Source organism: Ranitomeya imitator, chromosome 3, assembly GCF_032444005.1.
Source record: "Ranitomeya imitator isolate aRanImi1 chromosome 3, aRanImi1.pri, whole genome shotgun sequence".
Classification (NCBI taxonomy): Eukaryota; Metazoa; Chordata; class Amphibia; order Anura; family Dendrobatidae; genus Ranitomeya; species Ranitomeya imitator.
In genome coordinates, this window is record NC_091284.1 from 713,145,823 (window position 1) to 713,166,197 (window position 20,375).

Consider the following 20,375-nt stretch of genomic DNA (forward strand, 5'->3'; position numbering starts at 1 on the left):
CATAACACTAATTATACATCATAATATAATAATAAGATAGTGCACAATATAAGATTCCAAATCAGAACCAAGTGATAAGACATTATTGGAGGCAAAGATGACTTCAAAGTTGGCCCAAAGCAGATTTCAATTGCTTCACACATGATGATAAAATACTTGATCACTAAAAACTAAAAGGACAAAAATATAAAAAATATAACAAAGAAAATAAATTAATAGAAGCAACATAGAAAAAATCATAACAACACACAAACATATAAAACGGTAAATCGAGACTAGTTCTTCACAAAAAGGAACTAAAACTAAGTTGCTCATTGAGACCAGCAGGCGCGACCGTATCCAATATGGCGATCCACCTGCATTCCCTCTGAGCAAGCACACGCTTCATATCACCCCCCCTTATGCCAGACAGAACTCTATCAATCCCCCAAGCCTGAAAACCAGCTGAGTTACATTTGTGCTTCAAACGGAAGTGCTTTGGGATAGTTTTAAGGGAATTGACATCAACCACGTCACGAGCAGAATCAATATCCCTTACGTGTTCGCGAATGCGAACACGCAATTCCCGTGACGTAAGGCCCACGTATATGAGTCCACACGGACAAACCGCATAGTAGACCACATACGTGGAACTGCAAGTGATATGGTCTCTAATGCCATATTCCCTAAGTCCATCCGATGACTTAAAGGATCTAGCATGCTTAAGATTCTTGCACGCTAAACAATCACCACATGGGAAGAACCCAGTTCTAATTGTACCTATCCCAAATGGTCTGGGGGTTCTTGCCACATAGTGACTCTTCACGAGCATGTCTTTCAAGTTGTCACTTTTCCTGGCTGTCATAAGGGGCTGTCGTGGAAGACACCTCCTCAAAATGGGGTCAGTGGTAAGAACGGACCAATGTTTGTTCAGTATTGACCTCATCAGATCCCATTTATGATTGTATGTAGAAATGAATCTCAGTTCTCCATCTGTACCATCCCTTCCCATGATGTCTTTCCTTCTCCTACTCACCAACAAATCATCCCTCGAAGACCGCTTAGCTCTCATATATCCCCTCTTAATGACATGTTTACTATACCCTCTTTCCATAAATCTCTCCCCAAGGTCCACGGCCTGCCTCTCAAAACAAGTATCAGTAGTACAAATCCTCCTAGCTCTGAGGAACTGCCCCACAGGAATGGACCTAAGTGTGGAACGCGGATGTGAGGAGGAGGCATGCAAGAGGGCATTCACAGATGTCTTCTTGCGATATAGATCAGTATGTATCAGACCATCTTCTTGTACACATAGTGTAACATCCAAGAATGAAATTTCCTTCTGATGAAAAACATACGTGAGTTGAATGTTGGAGTCATTGTGGTTTAGCTCTGACATAAACTTATGTAAATCACTAATGGGACCCTGCCATATAAACAATACATCATCGATGTATCTATACCACCCCACAATTTGGGGGGCGGCATGTGCGCCGGCTGAGAAGATCTCACGTTCCCAATAACCCAAAAACAAGTTAGCATAAGAAGGCGCACATGCCGCCCCCATGGCAGTCCCCTGTTTTTGAAGAAAAAATTTATCCTTAAAAGTAAAAAAATTATGAGTCAGAACAAACTCCAACAACTCCAACACCAACTCACGCATGTCAGGATCTAAATTACTATTCTCCAAGAAGAATCTGGATGCCCTCAAGCCATCCTCATCACGGATACTAGTATATAATGATTCAACGTCTGCTGTAACAAGTGTCATGTCCGCGTCCACACAAAGGCCATTTAAACGTCTCAGAATATCATTAGTGTCCCTGATGTGGGAGGGCAGCGTCTCAACCTGAGGCTGCAGATAAAAATCTACAAACCGACAGACCGGATCACATAACCCCCCCACACCAGAAACAATGGGGCGGCCAGGTGGTGAAACAGGATCCTTGTGGACCTTGGGGAGAAGATAGAACGTGGGAACAGTAGGGGTTTGAACCAACAATCCACCCAAGACTTTCCTGGAGATAATATTCCTCTCGTATGCCATCTCCAGAATAGAATGCAGTTGTCTCTGGAACGTCAAAAGTGGATTGCGGGGCAACATAGCATACGTGTCCTTGTTACGCAATTGCCTCATAGCCTCCCTCTCATATTTATCCACCGGCCAAATCACCACATTCCCCCCCTTATCTGCGGGTTTTATGACCACATCATCCCACGATTTGATCTCATTAAGGGCCTTTCTTTGTAATGGAGTAAGATTATCCCGCTTTCTATAGTTGTTAATAGTTTTAAATTCCTCTGTAACCAACCGGGTGAAAATATCCACCTGGGGACAGAGTGACAGTGGGGGGAATGTGGTGCATTTGGCCGAAATGGGGGGCAATGAGGTTCTTACCATATTAGGATTAGATTCATCCTCCAGATCTTCAAGGACACGCAAAACATTATTGTCAGTATTAGATGAAACCTCATCCAATGGGGAACGAGAGTGCAGTCTTCTAAGGATGATCTTGCGGGAGAAGAGATGGAGATCTTTTAGTGCTATAAAAAAATTAAAGTTATTAACTGGAGAAAAAGAGAGCCCTAGTTCCAAAACCTCAGTTTGGGAATCAGAGAGAGCATGAGAAGAAAGGTTGATTACCTCTAAAGTGCCAGTACGAGCTTTTTTATCACTTTTTGGAGAGGCAATATTATTCTTCCTTTTGTTATTCATACGTCCTCCTCGCCAACGACCATCTCTCCCATGCTCTCTCCTATCCCATAGGGACCTGATGCCGTCAGTACTTTGGGGTGTATCCTCAATGGAAGAGACTGAAGATACAGAGGTAGATCTGCCCCTGAATGGTGTTCTGTTATTAAATTGGCGGCTCCTCCATCTATATACATTATTCTGTTGTTTATCAGTCAGGTCACGTTGATATTTTCTAGTCTTCCTTTGTACAATATCAGTCTCCCATTTTTTGAGAGAGGCATCCAATTCGCTTTTAAATTTAGTTACCATATCAGTAGTCAAGAGTTTATTCACCTCATCCTGTACAGTTCCAATCTCAGTGTCCAATACAGACAGTTGTTTCTCATTTGATTTGGATAACAATTCCATAAATTTATTGGAACATGAGGTGGCTGCCTCTTCCCATTGGGAAATGAAATCGCTGTCATTGACAATGAAAGATGGGAATACCTGGACCCTCAGGCCTCTGGGTATCAGACCACAGATCATATACCTTTCCAAAAAAGCTTTATTCCACCACAAGCGTGTGCGACGGTTCAGTAGTTCCTTATATTTGGCAGTAAGTACACCAATTTCACCCGATTTACCATCTAAAACACTATTAGATCCCTCCTTGAAAACTTTATCTACCTCTGTTAGCCATGTTTTTTCTCTTTCACGGAAATCCATATGCTCTTTAGTGGCTGCTGTGAAAACACAGAAAGTATGTGTTAGGACTGGCGGAACGCACCAAGACAGATGATAAAGGTGCGTTCGCAGTCCGGGGTCCACCGTGCAGGTGAGAACCTGCTGCTAGCAATTAGCAGACAATATGGCGGTACACTAAAGTATACACGCGTGGGTTAAACCTCACCCAGCGTGAAGAAAGCGATCCTGTTAATTCACAGGACCGCAGTACCGCACTAGTGCGCGAGCAAGTGGTCAGCGGACTTAACCCCAGAAGGGATTGGAGCCCGATTAGACCCTTGCTGGTGTAACACCGCAACTGGGTGTGTAGAGAACCTTAAGCAATCTGTGCACAAGAGTGCGAGCGATGCCGCACTAACGGACGCCACTAACCACCCAGACTCGGGTATGGAAAGCGCAAGGCAGGCGCACGGCGCCGTACTGGCAGGCACAGCTACAGGACGCTGTGATGTGTGTTAGTGCTGTAGGCTAAGTCGGGCGCTAGGTAGCAGCCGTACACCTTCCGCGAACAGACATTCAATAGGGTAGGGGTTTCCAAGGACGACTTGCACTCACAACATACACACATAAGCAATTGTAAAACAATACTAGCGCATGGCCGTGCGGTCATGCGCAGTTTATATAACAGCAGCACAGGAAGTGGCCACAGCACTTTTGCCCTTCTAGGACCTGCCAAGAGGACCAATGGAATGTGCTGCAGAGCCTGAGCACATGACCCTCGATCTCCAACGGGAGACCTTACGCTGGGCATGCTCAGTACATGCAGACAAGGACTTAGTCCCAGAGAAGTCCGCTCGCTGCTGACCAGCACTGACTTTAAAGGCAGAGACTGGAGAAGCAGCACTAACTCTCAGAACAGAGTGAGAATGAGCAAGACGCTGGGACCGACGTCCTTGCTGAGCAGGCTCCACTGCGGCTGGACAAGAATGGGAGACCGCAGCGGAAGTGGCTCGAGATTCCCCCTGTGCAGAAGTGGGAACTCGACCCCCAACATTACCCCCCCTCCTAGGGCCCCCCCCTCCTTGGGCCTCGCTACGTTCGAAGGCAGCAATGAGCTGCGGGGCCCGAATGTGCTCAACAGGTTCCCAGGACCTGTCCTCGGGGCCATAACCCTTCCAGTCCACCAAATAAAATTTTTTACCACGCACTACCTTGCACCCCAAAATAGCGTTCACCTCATAATCGTCCGTAGACGAACCCGATGTCCCAGCAGATGACTCGGAAAAGCGGGACATATACACGGGTTTCAAGAGGGACACATGAAAGGTGTCGGTGATACCCAGGCGTGGCGGAAGGGCCAAACGATAGACCACAGGATTAACCTGCTCGAGGACCTTGAATGGACCCAAGTAGCGAGGAGCAAATTTAGTGGACTCAACTCGCAGCCTGATGTTACGGGCGGAGAGCCACACCAAGTCGCCAGGAGCAAAGGTCGGGGCGGGGCGCCGATGAGCATCAGCGGAGGACCTCATTCTCTCCTTAGAGGCCCGAATGGCATCCTGAGTGCGGTCCCAAATATCCCGTGCCTCCACAGCCCAGTCTGCCACCCTGGAGTCGGCGGAAGACACGGGCATAGGCACAGGTACCCGTGGATGCTGACCATAGTTGAGGAGGAATGGGGTTTGTCCAGTGGAGTCGGCAACGGCGTTGTTCAGTGCAAACTCTGCCCATGATAGCAAGGATGCCCAGTCATCCTGCCTGGCTGAAACAAAATGTCGCAGGTATGTGACCAAGGTCTGGTTGGCCCTCTCTACCAACCCATTCGTCTCGGGATGATAAGCGGAAGAGAGATTCAACTCAATACTGAGAAGACGACAGAGCTCTCTCCAGAACCGAGACGCAAACTGGGGACCCCGGTCACTGACAATTTTGTCTGGCATACCATGTAGGCGGAAGATATGTCTGATGAACAACGCTGCCAAGGCCCGTGCAGAAGGTAACCGCGGCAGCGGCACCAAATGCACCATTTTTGAGAAATGATCGGTGATGACCCAAATGATGGTACAGCCGCGAGACTTGGGCAAACCCACAACAAAGTCCATCCCGACCATCTCCCAGGGCCTATCTGCCACCGGCAAGGGATAGAGCAAACCTGCTGGCCTTTGACGCGGAGATTTATTTTTGGCGCAGGAGACACACGCCAGAACGTAATCCCTGACATCCCGGACCATATGCGGCCACCAGTACGTCCTCGCCAGTAGCTCAGATGTCCTCTTTGTCCCAAAGTGTCCACCCACCCTGGACGAATGAGCCCAAGAGAGAACCTCCGGTCGCAAATTAATGGGCACAAAAGTCTTGCCCGGAGGCACAGACTCTAGCGATACCGGCGCCACGGTTCTCAGGCTCTCGGAAGGGACAATAAGCCGAGGCTCCTCTTCCTCCTCCTCAGTTGACATAAGGGAGCGAGAGAGAGCGTCAGCACGGATATTCTTCTCCCCGGCGAGATAATGCAGGGAAAAGTGGAACCGGGAGAAGAACAGGGACCATCTGGCCTGGCGAGAATTTAGCCGCTGGGCTGTCTGCAAATAGACCAAATTTTTGTGGTCCGTGTAAACTTGGAAGGGAAACCGCGCACCTTCCAGAAGGTGTCTCCACTCCGAAAAGGCCAACTTCATTGCTAGCAACTCCCTGTCCCCGATGGAGTAGTTCCTCTCCGCTGGCGTGAAGGTCTTGGAGAAGAAGAAGCATGGATGCTTCCGACCTTGAGCATCCTTTTGGTAGAGGACTGCTCCAGCACCAACGGACGAGGCATCCACCTCCAGTAGGAATGGCTTATCCACATCGGGACGATGTAAGATGGGAGCGCTAGCAAAGTGGGACTTAATAGAAGTGAAGGCCTTGGAGACCTCTTCCGACCACAATTTGGGATTCGCTCCCTTCTTGGTGAGGGCTACCAAGGGAGCCTCCAGAGTTGAGAAGTGGGGAATGAACTGGCGGTAATAGTTTATGAACCCCATAAAGCGCTGCACCGCTTTAAGAGAATGGGGCTCTTGCCAGTCCATCACAGCCTGTAGTTTGGCAGGATCCATAGCCAATCCCTGGGCGGAGATGATATAGCCCAGGAAAGGTAAGGACTCCTGCTCAAACACACACTTCTCCAACTTTGCGTAAAGAGAGTTTGCCCGTAGGAGGTCGAAGACTCTGCCAACATCTCTCCGGTGGGAGTCAATATCTGGAGAAAAGATGAGAATATCATCCAGATAGACTACAACCGAGGTGGAAAGCATATCCCGGAAGATGTCGTTGACAAAGTCTTGAAAAACGGCAGGTGCATTACAGAGCCCGAAGGGCATCACCAGATACTCATAGTGCCCATCTCTGGTGTTAAATGCCGTTTTCCACTCGTCCCCCTCACGGATGCGAATCAGGTTGTAAGCACCCCGCAGATCTAGTTTCGTAAACACTCTAGCTCCCCGAAGCCTATCGAAAAGCTCAGATATCAACGGCAAAGGGTACTTGTTCTTAACTGTGATAGCATTAAGACCCCTGTAGTCTATGCATGGACGTAGTTCTCCATTCTTCTTCTGCACGAAGAAGAACCCTGCCCCAGCAGGTGACACTGACTTCCTAATGAACCCTCTTGCCAGATTCTCTTGTATGTACTGAGACATTGCCTCCGTTTCCGGGAGAGATAATGGGTAGACTCGACCCCGGGGAGGCTCAGCACCAGGCAAGAGATCGATAGGACAGTCATAGGGGCGATGGGGCGGAAGGGTCTCCGCCGCCTTCTTGGAGAACACGTCTGCATAAGACCAATATTGCTTGGGGAGAGAGGATAGATCTGCGGGTACCTCAGTAGTAGCAACCTGAACGCACTCTCGGTGACACCTACCCCCACATGATTCACCCCATCCCAGAATTCTGCCTGAGGACCACTCGATGTGAGGAGAGTGGTACCGTAGCCAAGGTATCCCCAACAGGACCTCATCAATACCCTCAGGAATGACGAGTAGAGAAATAATCTCCTGATGGGATGGCGACAGGGACAGAGTAACAGGGATGGTCTGATGTGTTATCTGTGCGGGGAGTGTCGACCCATTCACCACTCGTACCGTTACTGGTTGGGATAGCATAACCAGGGGTATTGCGTGACGTTGGGCGAAGGCAGAAGACATAAAATTGCCCTCCGCCCCAGAATCCACGCAGAGGTCTACCGAGTGGGAGGATGAGCCAAAGGTAATTGTCCCCTTAAAGGACAATTTGGAGGCAAACGTCGCAGTGTCTAGTGCACCTCCACCTACTACCACTAGACGCTGACGTTTCCTCGACCGCTGATGACATCTGGTGGCAAGATGTCCTGACTGTTGGCAAACCTGGCAACCCTGGAGTGCACGAGCAGTCTGGGACTTAGATCCCGCTCGTGACACCACCTTAGGTTCCTGAACCTCAGGAGCCTGAACTGGAGATTCCAAAGGTTTGGCGAAGGTGGGAGCCAGCCGAAACCTCTGCCTACACTGGGCTCGCTCTAACCTCCGCTCGTGAAAACGGCGGTCAATGCGAGTAGATACTGCTATTAACTCCTCCAGTGTGGCGGGAATCTCCCTAGTGGCCAGAGCGTCCTTAACGTGGTCAGCCAGCCCCCTCCAAAATATAGGGATAAGGGCTTTATCCGACCACTCCAGCTCAGATGCCAGAGTGCGGAAATGGACGGCAAAAAGGCTGACCAAGGACGAGCCCTGAGTCAGTGCCAACAGTTGGAGCGCCGTGTCATGGGTGACACGAGGTCCAAGAAAGACCTGTTTCAGAGTGCTCAGGAATAACGGAGCACTCTGCACCACATGATCGCCACGCTCCCACAGCGGCGTAGCCCACTGCAACGCCCTGTCCGACAATAAGGAAATTATAAAGCCCACCTTAGCCCGCTCTGTAGGGAAACGAGAGGCCAGAAGCTCGAGATGTATTGAGCACTGACTCACGAAACCCCTACAGGACTTACTGTCACCAGAAAATTTCTCTGGTAGCGGGAGGCGAGATAGCGTCGGTACAGGAGCGGCAGTGGACAAGGTAGCTGCAGCCACACTTGCAGCCTGAACAGCGACAGCAGTAACATCCACAGCTGAGGTTGAACGCTCAAAAGCCGCCAACCTTCCCTCCAGCTGCTGGATGTACCGCTGTAAACGCTGATCGTCCGCCATTTTACTAGCCAGACCCTGGCGCTAGTATTCTGTTAGGACTGGCGGAACGCACCAAGACAGATGATAAAGGTGCGTTCGCAGTCCGGGGTCCACCGTGCAGGTGAGAACCTGCTGCTAGCAATTAGCAGACAATATGGCGGTACACTAAAGTATACACGCGTGGGTTAAACCTCACCCAGCGTGAAGAAAGCGATCCTGTTAATTCACAGGACCGCAGTACCGCACTAGTGCGCGAGCAAGTGGTCAGCGGACTTAACCCCAGAAGGGATTGGAGCCCGATTAGACCCTTGCTGGCGTAACACCGCAACTGGGTGTGTAGAGAACCTTAAGCAATCTGTGCACAAGAGTGCGAGCGATGCCGCACTAACGGACGCCACTAACCACCCAGACTCGGGTATGGAAAGCGCAAGGCAGGCGCACGGCGCCGTACTGGCAGGCACAGCTACAGGACGCTGTGATGTGTGTTAGTGCTGTAGGCTAAGTCGGGCGCTAGGTAGCAGCCGTACACCTTCCGCGAACAGACATTCAATAGGGTAGGGGTTTCCAAGGACGACTTGCACTCACAACATACACACATAAGCAATTGTAAAACAATACTAGCGCATGGCCGTGCGGTCATGCGCAGTTTATATAACAGCAGCACAGGAAGTGGCCACAGCACTTTTGCCCTTCTAGGACCTGCCAAGAGGACCAATGGAATGTGCTGCAGAGCCTGAGCACATGACCCTCGATCTCCAACGGGAGACCTTACGCTGGGCATGCTCAGTACATGCAGACAAGGACTTAGTCCCAGAGAAGTCCGCTCGCTGCTGACCAGCACTGACTTTAAAGGCAGAGACTGGAGAAGCAGCACTAACTCTCAGAACAGAGTGAGAATGAGCAAGACGCTGGGACCGACGTCCTTGCTGAGCAGGCTCCACTGCGGCTGGACAAGAATGGGAGACCGCAGCGGAAGTGGCTCGAGATTCCCCCTGTGCAGAAGCGGGAACTCGACCCCCAACAGTATGTAATGAAAACAAGACCACTAAGGGCCAAATATACAATAGGGTGCTATAACAACTGATCCCCATGTGGGAATCTGCACCACAAGGACACTCCCGAGATAATGTTACAACCCAAATAGAACAAAAAATAGGAGTAAAGAACGTCCAAATAGAAAAGAATAATTTTTTTAACAAATATAGAAACAATATAATATACTGGGATCAAATAGTGATGGCCACTAATGTCCGGACACACAGAAAACATAAATGGGCAAGTACATAAAGTGCTACGTGCATATTGTAAATAAGGGAATCAGAGAATGCAGGGCATAAACCATCTAGCACCGCAATGGCGGTGAAACAAATGTGTACACAATAGATAAAGCTCCCGTTCCCTCCTCTTATCCTAGCTTACCCATAATGTGACTGCGGCCGGACAAGCGCCACGCCAGCACCGACGCGCGTTTCGCTAAACTTCTTCAAGGTGCGGTGGTGTGCTATGAACTGAGCCCCATATAAATACCTCCACTCCAGGTGTCCATAATTGCGGCGCATGAAACCGGAAACCCGCGCCGGGTATTGCATCACTTCCGGCACAGCGCAATGACGACTGCGTGCCAGCTGGGCCGTCGCCCATATACATGCTGATACGCACGCGTCACCGCTCAGGCGCCTTCAGCGATGCCCCGGACTGCGCAAACCGAAGACATGCGCACACAGGACAACGGAATAATAAAAGCCGGCTACAAATATCCCGGTAATAAAGTGAACAGAGTGCAAAAAAGTGACAATGAATCAATAAATAACCGGATGAATAACATCACAGATATATACAAATAGCAATAATTACATAAACATAGATATAGACAATACTAGCATAACACTAATTATACATCATAATATAATAATAAGATAGTGCACAATATAAGATTCCAAATCAGAACCAAGTGATAAGACATTATTGGAGGCAAAGATGACTTCAAAGTTGGCCCAAAGCAGATTTCTTATCACTTGGTTCTGATTTGGAATCTTATATTGTGCACTATCTTATTATTATATTATGATGTATAATTAGTGTTATGCTAGTATTGTCTATATCTATGTTTATGTAATTATTGCTATTTGTATATATCTGTGATGTTATTCATCCGGTTATTTATTGATTCATTGTCACTTTTTTGCACTCTGTTCACTTTATTACCGGGATATTTGTAGCCGGCTTTTATTATTCCGTTGTCCTGTGTGCGCATGTCTTCGGTTTGCGCAGTCCGGGGCATCGCTGAAGGCGCCTGAGCGGTGACGCGTGCGTATCAGCATGTATATGGGCGACGGCCCAGCTGGCACGCAGTCGTCATTGCGCTGTGCCGGAAGTGATGCAATACCCGGCGCGGGTTTCCGGTTTCATGCGCCGCAATTATGGACACCTGGAGTGGAGGTATTTATATGGGGCTCAGTTCATAGCACACCACCGCACCTTGAAGAAGTTTAGCGAAACGCGCGTCGGTGCTGGCGTGGCGCTTGTCCGGCCGCAGTCACATTATGGGTAAGCTAGGATAAGAGGAGGGAACGGGAGCTTTATCTATTGTGTACACATTTGTTTCACCGCCATTGCGGTGCTAGATGGTTTATGCCCTGCATTCTCTGATTCCCTTATTTACAATATGCACGTAGCACTTTATGTACTTGCCCATTTATGTTTTCTGTGTGTCCGGACATTAGTGGCCATCACTATTTGATCCCAGTCTATTATATTGTTTCTATATTTGTTAATAAAATTATTCTTTTCTATTTGGACGTTCTTTACTCCTATTTTTTGTTCTATTTGGGTTGTAACATTATCTCGGGAGTGTCCTTGTGGTGCAGATTCCCACATGGGGATCAGTTGTTATAGCACCCTATTGTATATTTGGCCCTTAGTGGTCTTGTTTTCATTACATACTTTCTGTGTTTTCACAGCAGCCACTAAAGAGCATATGGATTTCCGTGAAAGAGAAAAAACATGGCTAACAGAGCTAGATAAAGTTTTCAAGGAGGGATCTAATAGTGTTTTAGATGGTAAATCGGGTGAAATTGGTGTACTTACTGCCAAATATAAGGAACTACTGAACCGTCGCACACGCTTGTGGTGGAATAAAGCTTTTTTGGAAAGGTATATGATCTGTGGTCTGATACCCAGAGGCCTGAGGGTCCAGGTATTCCCATCTTTCATTGTCAATGACAGCGATTTCATTTCCCAATGGGAAGAGGCAGCCACCTCATGTTCCAATAAATTTATGGAATTGTTATCCAAATCAAATGAGAAACAACTGTCTGTATTGGACACTGAGATTGGAACTGTACAGGATGAGGTGAATAAACTCTTGACTACTGATATGGTAACTAAATTTAAAAGCGAATTGGATGCCTCTCTCAAAAAATGGGAGACTGATATTGTACAAAGGAAGACTAGAAAATATCAACGTGACCTGACTGATAAACAACAGAATAATGTATATAGATGGAGGAGCCGCCAATTTAATAACAGAACACCATTCAGGGGCAGATCTACCTCTGTATCTTCAGTCTCTTCCATTGAGGATACACCCCAAAGTACTGACGGCATCAGGTCCCTATGGGATAGGAGAGAGCATGGGAGAGATGGTCGTTGGCGAGGAGGACGTATGAATAACAAAAGGAAGAATAATATTGCCTCTCCAAAAAGTGATAAAAAAGCTCGTACTGGCACTTTAGAGGTAATCAACCTTTCTTCTCATGCTCTCTCTGATTCCCAAACTGAGGTTTTGGAATTAGGGCTCTCTTTTTCTCCAGTTAATAACTTTAATTTTTTTATAGCACTAAAAGATCTCCATCTCTTCTCCCGCAAGATCATCCTTAGAAGACTGCACTCTCGTTCCCCATTGGATGAGGTTTCATCTAATACTGACAATAATGTTTTGCGTGTCCTTGAAGATCTGGAGGATGAATCTAATCCTAATATGGTAAGAACCTCATTGCCCCCCATTTCGGCCAAATGCACCACATTCCCCCCACTGTCACTCTGTCCCCAGGTGGATATTTTCACCCGGTTGGTTACAGAGGAATTTAAAACTATTAACAACTATAGAAAGCGGGATAATCTTACTCCATTACAAAGAAAGGCCCTTAATGAGATCAAATCGTGGGATGATGTGGTCATAAAACCCGCAGATAAGGGGGGGAATGTGGTGATTTGGCCGGTGGATAAATATGAGAGGGAGGCTATGAGGCAATTGCGTAACAAGGACACGTATGCTATGTTGCCCCGCAATCCACTTTTGACGTTCCAGAGACAACTGCATTCTATTCTGGAGATGGCATACGAGAGGAATATTATCTCCAGGAAAGTCTTGGGTGGATTGTTGGTTCAAACCCCTACTGTTCCCACGTTCTATCTTCTCCCCAAGGTCCACAAGGATCCTGTTTCACCACCTGGCCGCCCCATTGTTTCTGGTGTGGGGGGGTTATGTGATCCGGTCTGTCGGTTTGTAGATTTTTATCTGCAGCCTCAGGTTGAGACGCTGCCCTCCCACATCAGGGACACTAATGATATTCTGAGACGTTTAAATGGCCTTTGTGTGGACGCGGACATGACACTTGTTACAGCAGACGTTGAATCATTATATACTAGTATCCGTGATGAGGATGGCTTGAGGGCATCCAGATTCTTCTTGGAGAATAGTAATTTAGATCCTGACATGCGTGAGTTGGTGTTGGAGTTGTTGGAGTTTGTTCTGACTCATAATTTTTTTACTTTTAAGGATAAATTTTTTCTTCAAAAACAGGGGACTGCCATGGGGGCGGCATGTGCGCCTTCTTATGCTAACTTGTTTTTGGGTTATTGGGAACGTGAGATCTTCTCAGCCGGCGCACATACCGCCCCCCAAATTGTGGGGTGGTATAGAAACATCGATGATGTATTGTTTATATGGCAGGCTCCCATTAGTGATTTACATAAGTTTATGTCAGAGCTAAACCACAATGACTCCAACATTCAACTCACGTATGTTTTTCATCAGAAGGAAATTTCATTCTTGGATGTTACACTATGTGTACAAGAAGATGGTCTGATACATACTGATCTATATCGCAAGAAGACATCTGTGAATGCCCTCTTGCATGCCTCCTCCTCACATCCGCGTTCCACACTTAGGTCCATTCCTGTGGGGCAGTTCCTCAGAGCTAGGAGGATTTGTACTACTGATACTTGTTTTGAGAGGCAGGCCGTGGACCTTGGGGAGAGATTTATGGAAAGAGGGTATAGTAAACGTGTCATTAAGAGGGGATATATGAGAGCTAAGCGGTCTTCGAGGGATGATTTGTTGGTGAGTAGGAGAAGGAAAGACATCATGGGAAGGGATGGTACAGATGGAGAACTGAGATTCATTTCTACATACAATCATAAATGGGATCTGATGAGGTCAATACTGAACAAACATTGGTCCGTTCTTACCACTGACCCCATTTTGAGGAGGTGTCTTCCACGACAGCCCCTTATGACAGCCAGGAAAAGTGACAACTTGAAAGACATGCTCGTGAAGAGTCACTATGTGGCAAGAACCCCCAGACCATTTGGGATAGGTACAATTAGAACTGGGTTCTTCCCATGTGGTGATTGTTTAGCGTGCAAGAATCTTAAGCATGCTAGATCCTTTAAGTCATCGGATGGACTTAGGGAATATGGCATTAGAGACCATATCACTTGCAGTTCCACGTATGTGGTCTACTATGCGGTTTGTCCGTGTGGACTCATATACGTGGGCCTTACGTCACGGGAATTGCGTGTTCGCATTCGCGAACACGTAAGGGATATTGATTCTGCTCGTGACGTGGTTGATGTCAATTCCCTTAAAACTATCCCAAAGCACTTCCGTTTGAAGCACAAATGTAACTCAGCTGGTTTTCAGGCTTGGGGGATTGATAGAGTTCTGTCTGGCATAAGGGGGGGTGATATGAAGCGTGTGCTTGCTCAGAGGGAATGCAGGTGGATCGCCATATTGGATACGGTCGCGCCTGCTGGTCTCAATGAGCAACTTAGTTTTAGTTCCTTTTTGTGAAGAACTAGTCTCGATTTACCGTTTTATATGTTTGTGTGTTGTTATGATTTTTTCTATGTTGCTTCTATTAATTTATTTTCTTTGTTATATTTTTTATATTTTTGTCCTTTTAGTTTTTAGTGATCAAGTATTTTATCATCATGTGTGAAGCAATTGAAATCTGCTTTGGGCCAACTTTGAAGTCATCTTTGCCTCCAATGATGTCTTATCACTTGGTTCTGATTTGGAATCTTATATTGTGCACTATCTTATTATTATATTATGATGTATAATTAGTGTTATGCTAGTATTGTCTATATCTATGTTTATGTAATTATTGCTATTTGTATATATCTGTGATGTTATTCATCCGGTTATTTATTGATTCATTGTCACTTTTTTGCACTCTGTTCACTTTATTACCGGGATATTTGTAGCCGGCTTTTATTATTCCGTTGTCCTGTGTGCGCATGTCTTCGGTTTGCGCAGTCCGGGGCATCGCTGAAGGCGCCTGAGCGGTGACGCGTGCGTATCAGCATGTATATGGGCGACGGCCCAGCTGGCACGCAGTCGTCATTGCGCTGTGCCGGAAGTGATGCAATACCCGGCGCGGGTTTCCGGTTTCATGCGCCGCAATTATGGACACCTGGAGTGGAGGTATTTATATGGGGCTCAGTTCATAGCACACCACCGCACCTTGAAGAAGTTTAGCGAAACGCGCGTCGGTGCTGGCGTGGCGCTTGTCCGGCCGCAGTCACATTATGGGTAAGCTAGGATAAGAGGAGGGAACGGGAGCTTTATCTATTGTGTACACATTTGTTTCACCGCCATTGCGGTGCTAGATGGTTTATGCCCTGCATTCTCTGATTCCCTTATTTACAATATGCACGTAGCACTTTATGTACTTGCCCATTTATGTTTTCTGTGTGTCCGGACATTAGTGGCCATCACTATTTGATCCCAGTCTATTATATTGTTTCTATATTTGTTAATAAAATTATTCTTTTCTATTTGGACGTTCTTTACTCCTATTTTTTGTTCTATTTGGGTTGTGTTTTAATACTGCCTGCACTGTTTTGGATATAGTTTTGTATTTGTGTGGCATCATTATGTAGACCTCCGTTATATGTATCTATGTTTATCTTGCCTGGCTGGCCATGGTGCGCATGCGCTGCCTGCGGTGCCCTAGTTCCCAGTCCGGTCGGCGTCTCTGCCACCTCGCGCAGGCGCTGTGGGGGTATTCTTACCTGCGGCTTCTGGGCGATGCGTGACGCCGCTTCTGACATGGGACGGAGCACGTCAGGAGCGCATGCGCCGCTTACGTGGCAGTCATTGGCTGGGGCACCCCATGTGATTCTTTACATGGGGAGGGGCGTGTGCTATTTGAAGGGTCCGGTTCCGGTTTGGAGCACTTCCCCTTGAGAAAGCCGAACACCAGCGTTAGCGAAACGCGCGTCGGGGACCTCTCTGCTCCCGGCCCGGTGCACCCTGCCTGCCTACATTTGTATTCTACTTGGTAAGCGCTGCCTTGTCGCTAGCACTTTATCCTGTGGGGGGTATACTAGTTACCCACAGGAGCGACGTGGTTAACACATTTTAGCTATTGCCTGTATACTATCTGTCTATGTGACATTTATCTGTGGCAGGGTGTTCACCGGGGGTGACTCACTTTCCCATTTTTTTAATCATCCTTTTGTACTGTTTGATATATATCTATGCACTATTGCTGTTAATTAATAAATTATATTTTGCATTATTCTTTCGCTCCGATTCTACTCCTGTTTTTCTATAGTAAAGATTCCACGTCTGTTATTATGCTTAAACCTTTTTTCCTCCAGACGTACAGGATGCCCCCTTGTCCCAGTTTCAGGTCTATGATTAAAAAGATCATCAGAAAGGTCTTTGTACTGTCCCCTCATATATTTATACATTAAAATAAGATCACCCCTTAGTCTTCGTTTTTCCAAACTAAATAGCCCCAAGTGTAATAACCTATCTTGGTATTGCAGACCCCCCAGTCCTCTAATAACCTTGGTCGCTCTTCTCTGCACCCGCTCTAGTTCAGCTATGTCTTTCTTATACACCGGAGACCAGAACTGTGCACAGTATTCTAAGTGTGGTCGAACTAGTGACTTGTATAGAGGTAAAATTATGTTCTCCTCATGAGCATCTATGCCTCTTTTAATGCATCCCATTATTTTATTTGCACTTGGTAAGCCACCTCCCTCCCTGCAGGACCCGGATGCCGCGGCCATCTTGGATCCGGGCCTGCTGCAGGGAGGAGAGGTAAGAGACCCTCGCAGCAACGCGATCACATCGCGTTGCTCCGGGGGTCTCAGGGAAGCCTGCAGGGAGCCCCCTCCCTGCGCGATGCTTCCCTGTACCGCCGGCACACTGCGATCATGTTTGATCGCGGTGTGCCGGGGGTTAATGTGTCGGGAGCGGTCCGTGACCGCTCCTGGCACATAGTGCCGGATGTCAGCTGCGATAGTCAGCTGACACCCGGCCGCGATCGGCCACGCTCCCCCCGTGAGCGCGGCCGATCGTATATATGACGTACTATCCCGTCACTGGGAATTAAGTCCCAGGTAACCTTGACGGGATAGTACGTCATATGGGATTAAGGGGTTAAGTGTTTTTAAATGTCCATATTGAATCAGGAGCCCCATATAATGCTCCATACAGTTTATGATGGGCTCCATAAGATACTCCATATTAAAATATGCCACCTATAATACAAATGTGGATTATGGCCCAATAAGATGCTTCATACAGATAATTGCCCCATATAATGCTGCACATGGCCACATAAGATGCTCCATATAGCTATTTGCCCCATATAATGCTGCACATGGCCACAAGATGCTCCATAGAGATATTTGCCCCCATATAATGCTGCACATGGCCACATAAGATGCTCCATACAGACATTTGCCCCCATATAATGCTGCACATGGCCACATAAGATGCTCCATACAGATATTTGCCCCGTATAATGCTCCATAAATGTTGATTATGCCCCATAAGATGCTCCATACAGATATTTGCCCCCATATAATGCTGCACATAGCCCCATACAGATGCCCCATACAGATATTTGCCCCCATATAATGCTGCACATGGCCCCATAAGATGCCCCATACAGATATTTGCCCCCATATCATGCTGCACATGGCCACATAAGATGCTCCATAGAGATATTTGCCCCCATATCATGCTGCACATTGCCACATAAGATGCTCCATACAGACATTTGCCCCCATATCATGCTGCACATGGCCACATAAGATGCCCCATACAGATATTTGCCCCATATAATGCTGCACATGGCCACATAAGACGCTCCATACAGATATTTGCCCCATATGCTGTTGCTGCGATTAAAAAATAAAAAAATTACATACTCACCTCTCAGGCCCCCGGCACTTGCTATACTCACCTTTCCGTTCCACCGCTGACCGCCACTGTGTCTTCCCATCCTCTGCACCAACGTTCAGGAAGAGGGCGGCACGCACTAATCACGTCACCGCGCCGTCTGACCTGAGCGTCACTGTGGAAGACACAGCGGCACCGCCGGTGGAACGAGGAGCAGGCGAGTATCGCGCACTGCCCCCCATCATACTTACCTGCTCCTGGCGCCGTCGCTGCACCTCTGTTCCCTGGCACCGCATTTTCTTCCTGTAGTGAGCGGTCACCGTTACCGCTCATTACAGTAATGAATATTCGGCTCCACCTATTGCAATGAGCGGTACCATGTGACCGCTCAGTACAGGAAGAAGCTGCAGTGCTGGAAGAAGCAGGGACGTGCAGGGACCGCGCCAGGAGTAGAAGAGTATAATTAGACAGCCCCCGCTCCCCCTCCCCTGCCGACCCCTGGGTATGACTCGAGTATAAGCCGAGAGGGGGACTTTCAGCCCAAGAAAGTGGGCTGAAAATCTCGGCTTATACTCGAGTATATACGGTAATCAAAAAGTTAATTTATTTCAGTTCTTCAATACAAAAGTGAAACGCATATATTATATAGAGTCATCACACACAGAATGATCTATTTCAAGTGTTTATTTCTGTTAATGTTGATGATTATGGCTTACAGCCAATGAAAACCCAAAAGTCATTATCTCAGTAAATTAGAATACTTTATAACACCAGCTTGAAAAAACGATTTTAAAATCCGAAATGTTGGCCTACTGAGATGTACTGTATGTTCAGTAAATGCACTCAATACTTACTGATTGTGGAAACTTTATACTAGACTTCAAGCAGCTTGGACTGTGGTCTCTCCATTCTTCCTCCAGACTCTGAGACCTTGATTTCCAAGGTCTAGTGTGAAGCTTCCACAATCAGTGATGGTTTGGGGAGCCATGTCATCTGCTGGTTTAGGTCCACTGTGTTCTATAAAGACCAAAGTCAGTGCAGCCATCTACCATGAAATTTTTGCTGTAAATACTCAACATGTCCGTTTATCCTTAGGCTATGTTCACACATGGCATTTTTGCAGTATTTTTTTACAGAAGCCAAAACCTTCACTCCTGGCTGTAAAAATGTGTCAATTTTGCTGCATTTGTCAGGTAGATTTAATGTGTGAGTTTTCTACAGTACAAATTAATAAAATTATTTTTTTCACCAAAAACACAGCACAAACATTATGCTGCATTTTTTGCAACATTTATGCATTTTCTCATTGCTTTTTATGGGTGAAAAACTCTGCAAAAATGCTGAAAGAAATAACAAGTTTTCAAAAACGCTGAAGGCTCAAATTCATTCAGGAAAAAAAGTATGTGCATGAGATTTCTAGAATTTATTAGTTTTTACTGGCACTACAAAAAGCAGCTTTTTTTCTGCAGACAAAAATGCCACATTATTACAGAGTAAGGCCGGAGTCACACGCGGTGTAAGACAATACGGTCCGTATATTACGGCCTTAATACACTGAAAAGTCCCCAAAATAGTGGTCCGTATCTCCTCCGTAGGCAGGGTGTGTCAGCGTATTTTGCGCATGGCATCCTCCGTATATAATCCGTATGGCATCCGTACTGCGTGTTTTTCTCGCAGGCTTGCAAAACCGACATACGGCTATACAAGGGATCCATGTGTAAAAAAAACCCAAAAACATATATACTGTATATATACAGTGGGGCAAAAAAGTATTTAGTCAGTCAGCAATAGTGCAAGTTCCACCACTTAAAAAGATGAGATGCGTCTGTAATTTACATCATAGGTAGACCTCAACCATGGGAGACAAACTGAGAAAAAAAAATCCAGAAAATCACATTGTCTGTTTTTTTAACATTTTATTTGCATATTATGGTGGAAAATAAGTATTTGGTCAGAAACAAACAATCAAGATTTCTGGCTCTCACAGACCTGTAACTTCTTCTTTAAGAGTCTCCTCTTTCCTCCACTCATTACCTGTAGTAATGGCACCTGTTTAAACTTGTTATCAGTATAAAAAGACACCTGTGCACACCCTCAAACAGTCTGACTCCAAACTCCACTATGGTGAAGACCAAAGAGCTGTCAAAGCACACCAGAAACAAAATTGTAGCCCTGCACCAGGCTGGGAAGACTGAATCTGCAATAGCCAACCAGCTTGGAGTGAAGAAATCAACAGTGGGAGCAATAATTAGAAAATGGAAGACATACAAGACCACTGATAATCTCCCTCGATCTGGGGCTCCACGCAAAATCCCACCCCGTGGGGTCAGAATGATCACAAGAATGGTGAGCAAAAATCCCAGAACCACGCGGGGGGACCTAGTGAATGAACTGCAGAGAGCTGGGACCAATGTAACAAGGCCTACCATAA